The sequence below is a fragment of the Portunus trituberculatus genome, chromosome 13, assembly GCF_017591435.1.
Source record: "Portunus trituberculatus isolate SZX2019 chromosome 13, ASM1759143v1, whole genome shotgun sequence".
In the NCBI taxonomy this organism is placed as follows: domain Eukaryota; kingdom Metazoa; phylum Arthropoda; class Malacostraca; order Decapoda; family Portunidae; genus Portunus; species Portunus trituberculatus.
In genome coordinates, this window is record NC_059267.1 from 4,691,781 (window position 1) to 4,704,280 (window position 12,500).

Below are 12,500 nucleotides of genomic sequence, written 5' to 3' on the forward strand. Positions count from 1 at the left end.
AGGAGGAGGAGGAGAGGAGGAAGGAAGGAAGGAAGGAAGGAAGGAAGGAAGGAAAGGGAGGGAAGTAACTGATGATGTGTGTGAGAGGATATGAAAGGGGAGAGAAAGATATGAGAGAGAGAGAGAGAGAGAGAGAGAGAGAGAGAGAGAGAGAGAGAGCAAACATAATTTCCATAGATCTTATTTATAGAGAGAACAACATTACATACATATTTTTTCTCTCTTTTATTCATCCTTCATCACATTTATCTTTTTTTATATTCGTTCTTCATCATGTTTATTTCTTTCTCTTTTTTTTCTATATCGATTCTATTACATTTGATTTTTCTAACGTAATTTTCTCCTTTGTCACAGTTATCTTCGTTATATGTCATATTTTTACCTTTTTTAGTTTATTTATTTATTGCTCTTATTGTTATCTTTTCTTTTTTTAGTTAATCTCACTATATATATTTTTTTCTATTATTTCTTTCCTTTTTCTGGTTTCTTTTTAAGGGTTCTTTATGTCTTGATCTATTTCTTTGTCTATTTATTCATTTATCTTCCTTATCAATTCGTTAGTTCTATTGATTTATCATTATTTTTCTTTCAATCCATTAATCTATCACTTTTTTCCTTTTCTTTTCTTTAATCAATTCACCAACATTTCTTTCTTTCTTATTTCAAAATCTCTAACTAGTTCTTACCAGCAACTTTTCTTCCTCACTCTTCTTTTTCTTCTTAATCACGCCATCTTCACACCACAATTTTCTTTTTTCTTTTTCTATTTCCAGTAATTTTTGTTTATTATTTCAAAATGTTTAGATAATTTTCACTAACAACATTCCTTCATCACACTTCCTCTTTTATTAATTCCATCGTCTTTTCCACACCGCAATTTTCTTTTTCTTTTTCTTCTCCAGTTTATATTTCTTATTTAAAAAAAACTTTAATAATTCATACTAACAACATTCCTTCATCACGTTTCCTCTCTTTCTTAATTCCATCATCGTTTCCGCACCGCAATTTTCTTTTTTCTTTTTCTTCTCCAATGATTAATGTGTCTTATTTCAAAATCTTTCAATAATTCTTACTAACAATTTTTCTTCATCACATTTCCTTCGTCTCTTCTTCTTCTGCTCGCCACAATTTTTTTTTTTTCCCACCAGTTCATATTTCTTGTTTCAAAATCTTTATTCTTACTAACAAAAATTTTCTCATCACGTTTCCTCTCTTTCTTAATTCCATCATCGTTCCCGCACCACAATTTTCCTTTTCCTGTTTCTTTTCCACCAGATCATGTGTCTTATTTCAAAATCTTTCAATAATTCTTACTATCAACTTTTCTTCATCACTTTTCCATCCTCTCTTCTCACAACAATTTTCTCTTCTTTTTTTCACCAATTTATATTTCTTACTTCAAAATCTTTAAATAAATCATACTAACAAAATTTCCTCATCACATTTCCTCTCTCTCTTAATCCCATCACCTTTTCCTCACCACAGTTCACTCATCAATTTCTCAACTCAAATATCACGTTTTTTTTTTAATGAGTTTACGAATGGCGACGCTCTCAATGTATTACTTATTATTAATTTATTCATTAGCATTATTTCCCCTATCAATGCGAGGCCACTAAATTATGCCGCAATGGAAACTGGTACCTTTTTGTTATTTATTTGTCTTTTTCCCTTCCACTGAATGATGAATAATGTTGATCAATAATCATTCATGCATAAGAGTGGTAATTATGGTGGTGGTGGTGGTGGTGGTGGCTGAATAAGTCAGTGAAGGTCGTTTTTATTAGGAATAATTGTTCTCACCTTGCTGCTGCTGCTGTCGTGGTGGTGGTGGCGGTGGTAGTGGTGATGGTGGGGAGGGGTAACAGAATTGAAGCGGTAGAAAAAGGGGAAAGAAAGCAATAAACAAGCTAAAGGTAGTAGTAGTAGTAGTAGTAGTAGTGGTGGTGGTGGTGGTGGTGGTGGTAGTATTAGTATTAGTAGTAGTGGTAGTAGTAGTAGTTAATGCTGAGTAGTGCTTTATTATTTTTTTCATTAAAGTTATATAGCTATTGTCACTACTACTACTACTACTACTACTACTACTACTACTACTACAACTACAACTACAACTACTACTACTACTACTACTACACCTTTAGCTTTTTATTTCTTTCTTTTCCCTTTTTTTTACCACTTCTTTTTCTGTTACACCACCTCCTCCTCCTCCTCCTCCTCCTCCTCCTCCTAGTCTTCTTTATATTACTACTACAACTACTTATACCACCACCACCACCACCACCACCAGACTGATCACCTCACCAGTACTGGGTGGGGAGGGGAGGGAGAGGGGGAGAGTATTGACCTGTCCATAACTTGCAGGTTAATTCACTCACTGATCTGGTGTTCCATTCTCTCCTCGGCCTTCCCAACACCCCATTCCGCCCCATCACGCGAGCCTGTCACGAAACGACTCATTTTATCGTTTTCTCCTTTATTAACGCTGCTTTTTTTAGGGTTGACTAACAATTTTTTATCGATTTCTCTTCATTTTTTTTTCGTTGGGTAGGAAAGAGACAGAGTGGTATGAAATTTAGTAGTTTTCTCATTCGTTAATTCTTTTTCTCTTATTTTTGCGCTTTTTTTTTTTTTAGTGGCTGTGAAATGTTCTGGTTTTGATTCTGCTTATTTTGTTTGTTCAATTATTTTTTTTTCTTAGAGAATGTGTTAGAGTTTTATTTTTTTGGTTTTCTTTAAGTTTTGTTTCGGTTTTGGTGACGGAAAGTTGTGTTTTGTGTTTAGAGAGAGAGAGAGAGAGAGAGAGAGAGAGAGAGAGAGAGAGAGAGAGTAGTTAAAAAAGTTAAAAGAGAATGAATAAGTGATGAATGCCAGGGAATCTCAGTTGGAAATATGATGGTTACGTCTTTTCTACTACTACTACTACTACTACTACTACTACTACTACTACTACTACTACTATTACTACTACTACTGCTACTTTTATTATTATCACCATTACCATCACTTTCATTATTAATTCACAAAAGTCATTATCAGTTGAACATAACATTTCCCTCCACACATTTACCACACTAGATCCACTGGAATCACTACATTTTTTTACATTCTTTTTAATCTCCCTCTCCCTCTCCCTCTCTCTCTCTCTCTCCCTTTCCCTCTCCCTCTCCTATTCTCTCTCTCATTGCGTTTAATGTACGACTAATATAATTACACCTCTTTTTTATCACCATTTCGGCTTTACATGTGCGTTTCTTGCTTTGAATAATGAGATTACAGCGTCCTTTTTTACACAGTGATTTTTTCCCGACCACTGGATATCACGAATTTACTGCAGGCCAACACGCGAGACTGTCACGGCGGGAAAGGAGAGTGGCGAGGAGTGGTAGGCGGGGGGGCGGACGGCGAGTGTCTGACTCGTGAATTGGGCAATTTTTTCAAAGCTATCATCTCCGGTTGGGCTAGTTTCTTCCTCTTAGATACTGAAATGTCGAATGTTAGATCTGTAATAGGATGAATGATTTTACTATTGCTGTTATTACATGCGACAAGATTAGAATGAGAGAAAGGTAAAGAAATAGGTAGATAGATAGGTAGGTAAACAGAGAGAGAGAGAGAGAGAGAGAGAGAGAGAGAGAGAGAGAGAGAGAGAGAGAGAGAACATTAATCACTACTAACATCAGCACACAAAACATTCCACCTGTCCACCTATGTTACCTGTCTATGAACTAATTACTCGCTCACCCCTTCGGCGCCACCAGGTAAATGAATACCTGCCGAAATTGCTGTTCTAATTAGTCCCGGTGAATATGGCCTTCTCATATCATTAGACTCGAGGCTCCAGGGCTATTAAGTCACCTCATTAGCCTTGCCATTAGCCAGCCAGGGACTCCATAGTGATTGTGTGGTTAGGTTAGGTTAGATTGGGTTAGTTTGGGTTGGGTTGGGTTGGGTTAGGTTAAGTTGGGATGGGTTGAGTTGGGTTAGATTGTACTAGGTTATGTTAGGTTGGGTTGGGTTGGGTTAGGTTAGGTTAGGTTAAGTTGGGATGGGTTGAGTTGGGTTAGATTAAGTTAGGTTATATTAGGTTGGGTTGGGTTGGGTTGGGTTGGGTTGGGTTGGTTTAGGTTAGGTTAAGTTGGGTTGGGTTGGTTTGAGGTGGGTCAGATTAGGTTAGGTTAGGTTAAGTTAGGATAAAGTTGGGTTGGGTTGGGTTCGGTTAAGTTAGGTTGGGTTGGTTGGTTAGGTAGGTGTCATGTGTGTGTTTTGCTTTTTCTTTTTCTTTTTTAGTGCTATTGTTATCATCATCAACTTCATTGTCTTCTTCATCTTTTTCCTCATCTTCATCATCATCATCATCATCATATTACTTCTTTTACTTCTTAATCTTTTTCTTCTACTTTTACGATCTTTTCTCGTATCAACTCTCTTGTACGTTGAGAGAGAGAGAGAGAGAGAGAGAGAGAGAGAGAGAGAGAGAGAGAGAGAGATGTAGCAAAATAAACAAGCATTACGCAACTGGACTTAAAAGCCTCGTCTCGTATAAAGTGTTCGAAACTCCGATACAATATTTCGAGACCACCCGAATGAACCCTTTAAAATATCTCTCTAGGAAGGGAAACGGAGCCTTAGGAACACGTGGCGGAGAGACTACACAATTTTTCCTCCTCTATTTCTGCTCAATTCAGCAGTTTTCTCTCGTGTGATAAAATTTCCAGGTTTGTAATAAAATGGAGGAGTCACCCATTCATTGTCACTTTCCCGTTTTCTCTCACACATTACATTTTCTCTTGCTTGGGAAGAATCCGTCGTTTTCTGTGAGTCTGAGTGCTCTTTCCTGTTTGTCGAATTTTTCTCCCTTTTTTCCCCTTTTACTTATTTACCTTCCCTTCCGTTTCATAGTTTTTGATTTCTTCCTTTTTCGGTGTCTCTTTTCTTATCGTTCTTTTTCTCCTCCTTTTCTGTTTTTAATAATAATTCCTTCCTTTTATTTCATGATTTTTCGTTTTCTTTTCTTCTCTTTCGTAGTTTTGATTGATCTCTTTTTCATATTCTCGTTTACTATTTTCTTTTATCTTGCATTCCTTTTTTTTCGCTTTTTTATTTGTTTTATTTATTTATCTATTTATTATTTTTTTGTGTGTAAGAGGGAAACACAACCAAGGGGAACAAAAACTGTGATTGAAAAAAAAAAAGCCCACTGAGGTGCCGGTCCCCAAACAGGTTCTATCTATCTATCTATCTATCTATCTATCTATTATTATTATTATTATTATTATTATTATTATTATTATTATTATTATTATTATTATTATTATTATTATTATTATTATTATTATTATTATTATTATTATTAGTATTAGTATTATTATTATTATTATTATTATTACTATTATCATTATTATTATTATTATTATTATTATTATCTTATCTATCCTCTATCTTATCATTTTACTCTTATCTACGTTATTTACTTCTCTTTTCTTCACTATTTCTTTATCTTCTCTCCTCTTCTCCGGCCATTCAAAGCTGTTTTTCATGCGGTTTCGATCAACTTGTCACATTATTTGGTACGCGAGCATAACACTATTTTCTTCTTACATTTTTTCGTATCATTTCTTTTCATGTCATGCTGAAGTAATTTTTCATAAACATTCGATCGACGGGTGACATTTTTTGGCGGTGAAATATTGTAGGTGTGTTTTATATTTTTAATTTTTTTTTTTTTTTTAGTTTCTTTTCTTTTCTTTCTTTTTTTTGTTATTCATGTTTTTCTCTTCTCAAACATCGTCTCTCTTTTTTTTTTTTTTTTCCTTTTTCGTGTACCAGGTTTCTTTTATCATTACTTTTCTCTTATATTTTCGATCACTATCTACCTACTTACCTGTCTACCTACCTACCTATCTACTTACCTATCTACCTATCTACCTACCTACTTCTACCTGTCTACCTATCTACCTACTTACCTACTTATCTACCTATCTACCTATCTACCTACATACCTACTTACCTATCTACCTGTCTACCTATCTACCTACTTACCTACTTACCTACCTTTAGTACATTTCATATTGTCTCGCACTTCCTTTACATATTTTCTTTTTTCTTCGCGAGGATTATTTTTCATTCAGTCTTTTCGTGTTCTTTTTCACAGGTGAGCACAAACACATATAAATCAAGTGAACCAGGTGCTTAGATTGTTAATTACATGTCCTTCTTATCATTAATCTTCGTGTGTGTGTGTGTGTGTGTGTGTGTGTGTGTGTGTGTGTGTGTGTGTGTGTGTGTGTGTGTGTTTTCATATCGACTCTTGTCTTCTGTATGAGTTGTGTATATATTGCTCTCTCTGTCTCTCTCTCTCTCTCTCTCTCTTCAAATATATCAGTGTGGATTTTTGAGTTTGATTAATTAGCGAGGCAGAAAAATACACGCGCTGTTCCAATTTTTTTTTTTTCAAGTAAATATGAACTTTTATGTGTAACTCATCACTCGTGCTTGCTGCATTATTATTGGTGCTATTATTATCATTATTATTATTATTGTTATTATTATTACTGTTATCATCATTATTATTGTTATTATTATTATTATTATTATTATTATTATTATTATTATTATTATTATTATTATTATTATTTTTATTTTTTTATTATTATTTGTTATTATTAATAGTAGTAGTAGTAGTAGTAGTAGTAGTAGTAGTAGTAGTAGTAGTAGTAGTAGTAGTAGTAGTAGTAGTAGTAGTAGTAGTAGTAGTAGCAGTAATAATAGTAGTAGTAGCACCATTTTATCACCACCACCACCACCACCACCACCCACTACTACTACTACCACCACTACTACTACTACTACTACTACTACTACTACTACTACTACTACTACTACTACTACTGTAACTTATATATATGTTACCATCACACACACACACACAAACACACACACACACACACACACACACACACACACACACACACACACACACACACACACACACACACATCCTTGGAGAGTAATACATCACATTTACTACCATTATTATCATTATTAACACCATTGATTCCTTCCTACCATTATATTCACCACCACCACCACCATCACCATCACCACCGCCACCACCACCACCACACCACCACCACCACAAAGAAAGTTTTCATGTATTCTCAAGAGTGATCTCTCTCTCTCTCTCTCTCTCTCTCTCTCTCTCTCTCTCTCTCTCAAAATATCAAGACCTTTACACTCCTCCTCTTCAGATCTCTCCTGTGATTGGTGGAGCCTCCCTGTGACGTCACAATGATGAACCAATCAGCGACAAGATATTATGACACGTGTCCGTCACTGAGAAAAAGAAGAGAAAAAGAAGAGAGAGAAAAAAAAATTAAAAAGATAGGCAGCGAAGTATTCTATATGACTGAGGAAAAAATAGTGTCTCTCTCTCTCTCTCTCTCTCTCTCTCTCTCTCAACACCTTGAATATAAAACTATTGTATCTACATTACGTGAAAAGGAGGAGGAAAAGGAGAAGGAGGAGAATGAGGAGGCGAAAGAGGAGGAGAAGGAGAAGGTGAAGGAATACAAAGGAATACAAAGGAAGACAAACAGCAACAGACCCTTAGGTCCTTACTAGGCTGTTTGTGAAAACTATCTACTAACTACCAGTGGTAGAGACAGGAAGAGAAGGAGGAGGAAACGACAGAGATAAGCGAATAAACAGACACAAATAAATCAAAACACACGACAAAACCAAAACAAAAATGAAAACGATGAATAAATTAAAAATCAACAGATGAAAACAACGCGGGAATAATACCAGCAATCAGACACATAACCCTTTTGGTACTGTTAACAGGAAGGCGTGGGAACAAAGACAGTTTAATTACCTCTTTGTCAAGCACCGCACAGTGGACGAAGAATTAAATAACCATGTAATTAGTTGTTTAAAGTTCCCTGAATCATTAGTGTCTCCCGCGGGGGTAAACCATACGAGTACTGGCAGGGAGAGAGAGAGAGAGAGAGAGAGAGAGAGAGAGAGAGAGAGAGAGAGAGAGAGAACAGGAAAGGTAAATGAGTTATGGATGGATCGATAGATTGATAGACAAATAAGTAGATAATTTGTCTGATGAATAAATGGATAAGAAGATAAATACATTCTCTCTCTCTCTCTCTCTCTCTCTCTCTCTCTCTCTCTCTCTCTCTCTCTCTCTCTCTCTCTCTCTCTCTAATTCACCCATTCAAGCTATTCACCTTTATCTTTCATTATATCGCCTTATTTTATCATCCCATAACATTTACCTCTTTTTCTTCCTCCTCCTCCTCCTCCTCTTCTTCTTCTTCCTCCTCCTCGTGAAGAATCGCTTGAGGGAAGATTAACGGAGTGACTGACTGATGAAGAGCGGGCGAGATGGCTGCGTAACTCCCTCTGTCTCGTTTGTTTACATGTTTCTTCTTGCTGCAGCTGTCCTTGCCTTACCTTGCCTTATCTTGCCTTGTGTTGCCATGCCTTGCCTTAAATTGTCTTACCTTATCTTGCCTTGCCTTTCCTTGCCTTGTTTTAGTTTGTCTTACCTTATCTTGCCTTGTCTTGCCATGCCTTGCCTTGCCTTGCCTTGCCTTGCCTTGCCTTGCCTTACCTGTCTTGGCTTGCCTTACCTTGTCTTGCCTTGCTTTTCATTCTTCACCCCTTCGTATCTTACTAACTTCAATATCTTGATAACTTCTTTCATTTCCCTTCCTTCATTTCCCTCCTTATCATTGTCTTTTCCTTCCATACCGTCTCTCTTCTTTTCCTATATCTTCTCTTTTATATCTTCCGTGTTTTCCTCTCCTTCTTTCCTCTCCTCTCCTCTTCTTTCCTTTTCTGTCATTCATCTTTCATCGTTTTCATTTCATCCCTTTATATTTTCCTTGTTTTCCTTCTCTCCTTTCCTTTCCTTTCCTTTCGTCCAAGTTTCAGTCCATACACATTTCACTCTTTTTCATGAATTCTTCGCTTTCCTCCTCTCCTCCTTCATTCCTTATCCTACACACGTCACGCTCATATTTTCCTCGTCTTTCTCCGTCCTTCCTCTCATTCCTTTCCGTCCATCATTCACTCCTTATCCTACACATGTCACTCCTTTTTTTCATAATCTCCTCGTCTTCCGTCGTCTCTTTGCTTCTCTCGTCCCCACCAGTAAAAGGGAGACCAGCGCTGTATTGACGTAAAGTGTATAAAGTGTTCTCTCCTGGTAATGTTGCGTAAGTGTATTGCTGTGTTTTATTTCCACGCGAGCTGATGACCGCTGGCTACTGTCCTACAAACACCTGGGAACGCGCTGGATGAGATACTAAAACTGCTCAGCCTTCCCGGAACTGGTTATGGTTACGTGAGTGTGGAAGATGATGTGGTAGGTGTGTGGTGGAGTGTTGGGCAAGTGTGGTGGGAGGTGGACTATAGTGTGTGTGTGTGTGTGTGTGTGTGTGAATATCTAGGCTCGTATTCTCAAACATTTCTGTCCTTCACCTCCACTATTTCGAAAGACTTTATTTAAATTTACATAAGTTTTTAAGACGTTTTTACGGTTTTAAAGGCAAGTTGACAAGCTTTCTACATTATTAACTGGAGAAACATTCTTGAAGACCCCGCTAATCATCCCTATAGCCTTGGAAAATAATCGTGGTGAGAGAGCAAAGCGTTTCTGAATACGGGCTTAAGTTAATGAGACGGAACATGAAAGGAGAGCGTTTCCTTTACCCATTCCTTGATTCATTTGACTTTATTCATTCTTTTCGTGACGCTAACCTAACATTCTACCTCGAGATGGGCTTACTGTATACCTTTTGCTTGTACCATACCTCTCTATGCCTCCACCGGCCCTTCTACCCAACGTCCCGCCCGCTACGCCTCGCCCCCAGCCACGCCTCGCCTTGTTTCTCTCACGCGTAAGGTTTTCACAACAGTTTTACGATGAGCGGTTAGTCGTGCGGGGTGTGAAAGTATACAGCTGCTTTTTACGGAGCGTGTGGCGGTGTGACGAACCTCGTGGTGTAGATGGGAGGTGTGATAAGTTTTTTTTTTTTGTTTTTACGGTAAGGCCTATAGCGCCTGTAGGCACACTTGCATGGGAAGCGCTGTTCAGCTTCCGCCCATTAGTGGCGCAGGCAATCTTATTTATAGTGGTACCCATATTAGGGCACATACCACCACCCAAGCTCATCTTGAGTGTAACCATCTAGAACCTGGGTATCATGGTGATATGTAGGTAACTTTAAACCACTCGACAAATGGCAAAGTGTTTTTTAAGGTTGGATTCGAACCTACGCGTGGACGTCTGCCCGATCCCACGCTCACCACCTTATCCACTATGCCACCGCATAGTGTGTGGGTGTGTTGGGTGTGTGGATGTGGGTGTGGGTGTGTGGGTGTGGTTTGCCGGTGCACTTAAGGTGAACGCTGGTCTATACACACACACACACACACACACACACACACACACACACACACACACACACACACACACACGAATAACTGTAGATATCATACGCAAAACAGCAATTTATGTATGTATATATGTATGTATGTATGTATGTATACTAATTTGTCGTCATAAAATGTTCATGTCACTATTGCATTATACTAAAAAACAGCAAAAAAAAAAAAAAAAAAAAGTGGCGAATCTGAATATTATAATGTAATTTTGCGGCAGCCTTCTCAGTGACAGGTATGTAAATATTGTCAAGTGGATTTTAAACTCTTTTTTTTGAAGGGGGGGGAAGAGGAGAAAGGGGAGGGAAAATGATGACAAGGGACAGGAGGGGGAAGCGACGGGAAGGGAGGAGAGGGGAAATGAGTGTTTTGAGGGGAGGAGGGAGAGGAAGAACAGGGAGTAGGGATATGGGCGATGGAAGGTATAGGAGGGGAAGGAGGAGGGATGGTGGTTTGACAAAGGGACGAAAGAGAAACAGTTTATTTTAATGGGGAAGGGAGGGAGAAAGGAGAGGATGGTGTGTGGAGGGAAAGAGGGGGATAACAGAATGAGGAGGAAAGAGAGAGGATGGTGTGAGGGAAAAGGGAGATACTTTGAGGAAGAGAGAGGAAGGAAGAAGAATCAGGGAGAGTTAATATGGAGGAAAAGAGGAAAATGATAGTATGAGGAGGAAAGAGAGAGGATGGAGTGGGGGAAAAGGAAGATAATTTGAGGGAGAGAGGGCGAAAAAGGAGCAGGGAGAGTTAATGTGGTAGAGAGGGAGATGACAGTATGAGGAGAGAGAAAGAGAGAATGAGGGAAAAGGGAGATAGTTTAAGGAAGAGAGGTGGAGGAAGAGAATCAAGGAGAGTTAATGTGTAGAGAGGGAGATGACAGTATGAATAAAGAGAGAGAGGAGTGTGTGAGAGAAAAGGGAGACAGTTTGATGAAAATATGCAGAAGAAAGGGAGCAGGGAGGGATAATGTGGGGAAGGGAAGAATGAATGAAGAGCAGGTGGGGAAGGGGAGATATTTTTGTTCATTACTTCACACAGTCACGGCTTAAAGTTGTCAGTGAGTTTCATTTGATAAAGAGTCACGTGATGGATTGCAATAATTAATAGCACTCGATTCCACCTGACTGGATCAAAATTCCCGAGTGTGTTTCCTTGATTGCGGGAAATGACATGTCCGCACGTGATGGCCGCCCGCTCACACACACGCACGCACACACACACACACACACACACACACACACACACACACACACACACACACACACAGGTTAGGTAGCTAGCAAGTCGTGTGTGTGTGTGTGTGTGTGTGTGTTTGATTCACTTGTCTTTCTTTTAACATTCTTCATCTCCTCTTCTTTCTCTTTTTCTTCATATTTTCTACTTCTTTTTTCTCCCATTCTTTATTTCTTTCCTCCTCCTCCTCCTCCTCCTCCTCCTCCTGCCAGATGACCAATAACTTGCTTCTCTCCCTCCAATTCTCAATTTTCTTGTCTGTTTGCTGTCTGGGAGAGGGAAGGGAGGAAAGGAAGGGAAAGGGAAGGGAGGGAAGGGGAGATCAGAGAAGGCACGCAGTAATCTCCCTCCCTCCTCCCTTCTCTTCTCTTCTCTTCTCTCTCTTCTCTTCTCTTCTTTCCTCTCTTCTCTTTTTTCTCTTACTTTTTTAATTGCCTTCGTTTCTACATTTCTCAGTTTCTTTCTTTGTTTATTTTCTTCTTTCCTTCTTTCGTTTCTTATTTATTTTTGTCTTTTCCTTCCTTTATTCTTTCTTTTCTGTGTATCTATTTATATTTTTTGTTTTCTTTTCTTTATCCTTTATTATCTTGTTTTCCTTCTTATTTCCTTATTCTTTCTATCTTCCTCTTCTTCCACTTTTTTTCTTTCCCTCTCTTCCTTCCCTCTCTTCCTTTCTTCTCTTCCTTCTCTTCGCCTTCTCCTTCCCTCTTTCGACGCTTCAATCTTCTTAATAACTAATTTTTATGTCTTCCTTTCCTTTCTTTTCCTCCCTTCCTTCCTTCCTTCATTCCTACTTCCATCCTTCTTTCACT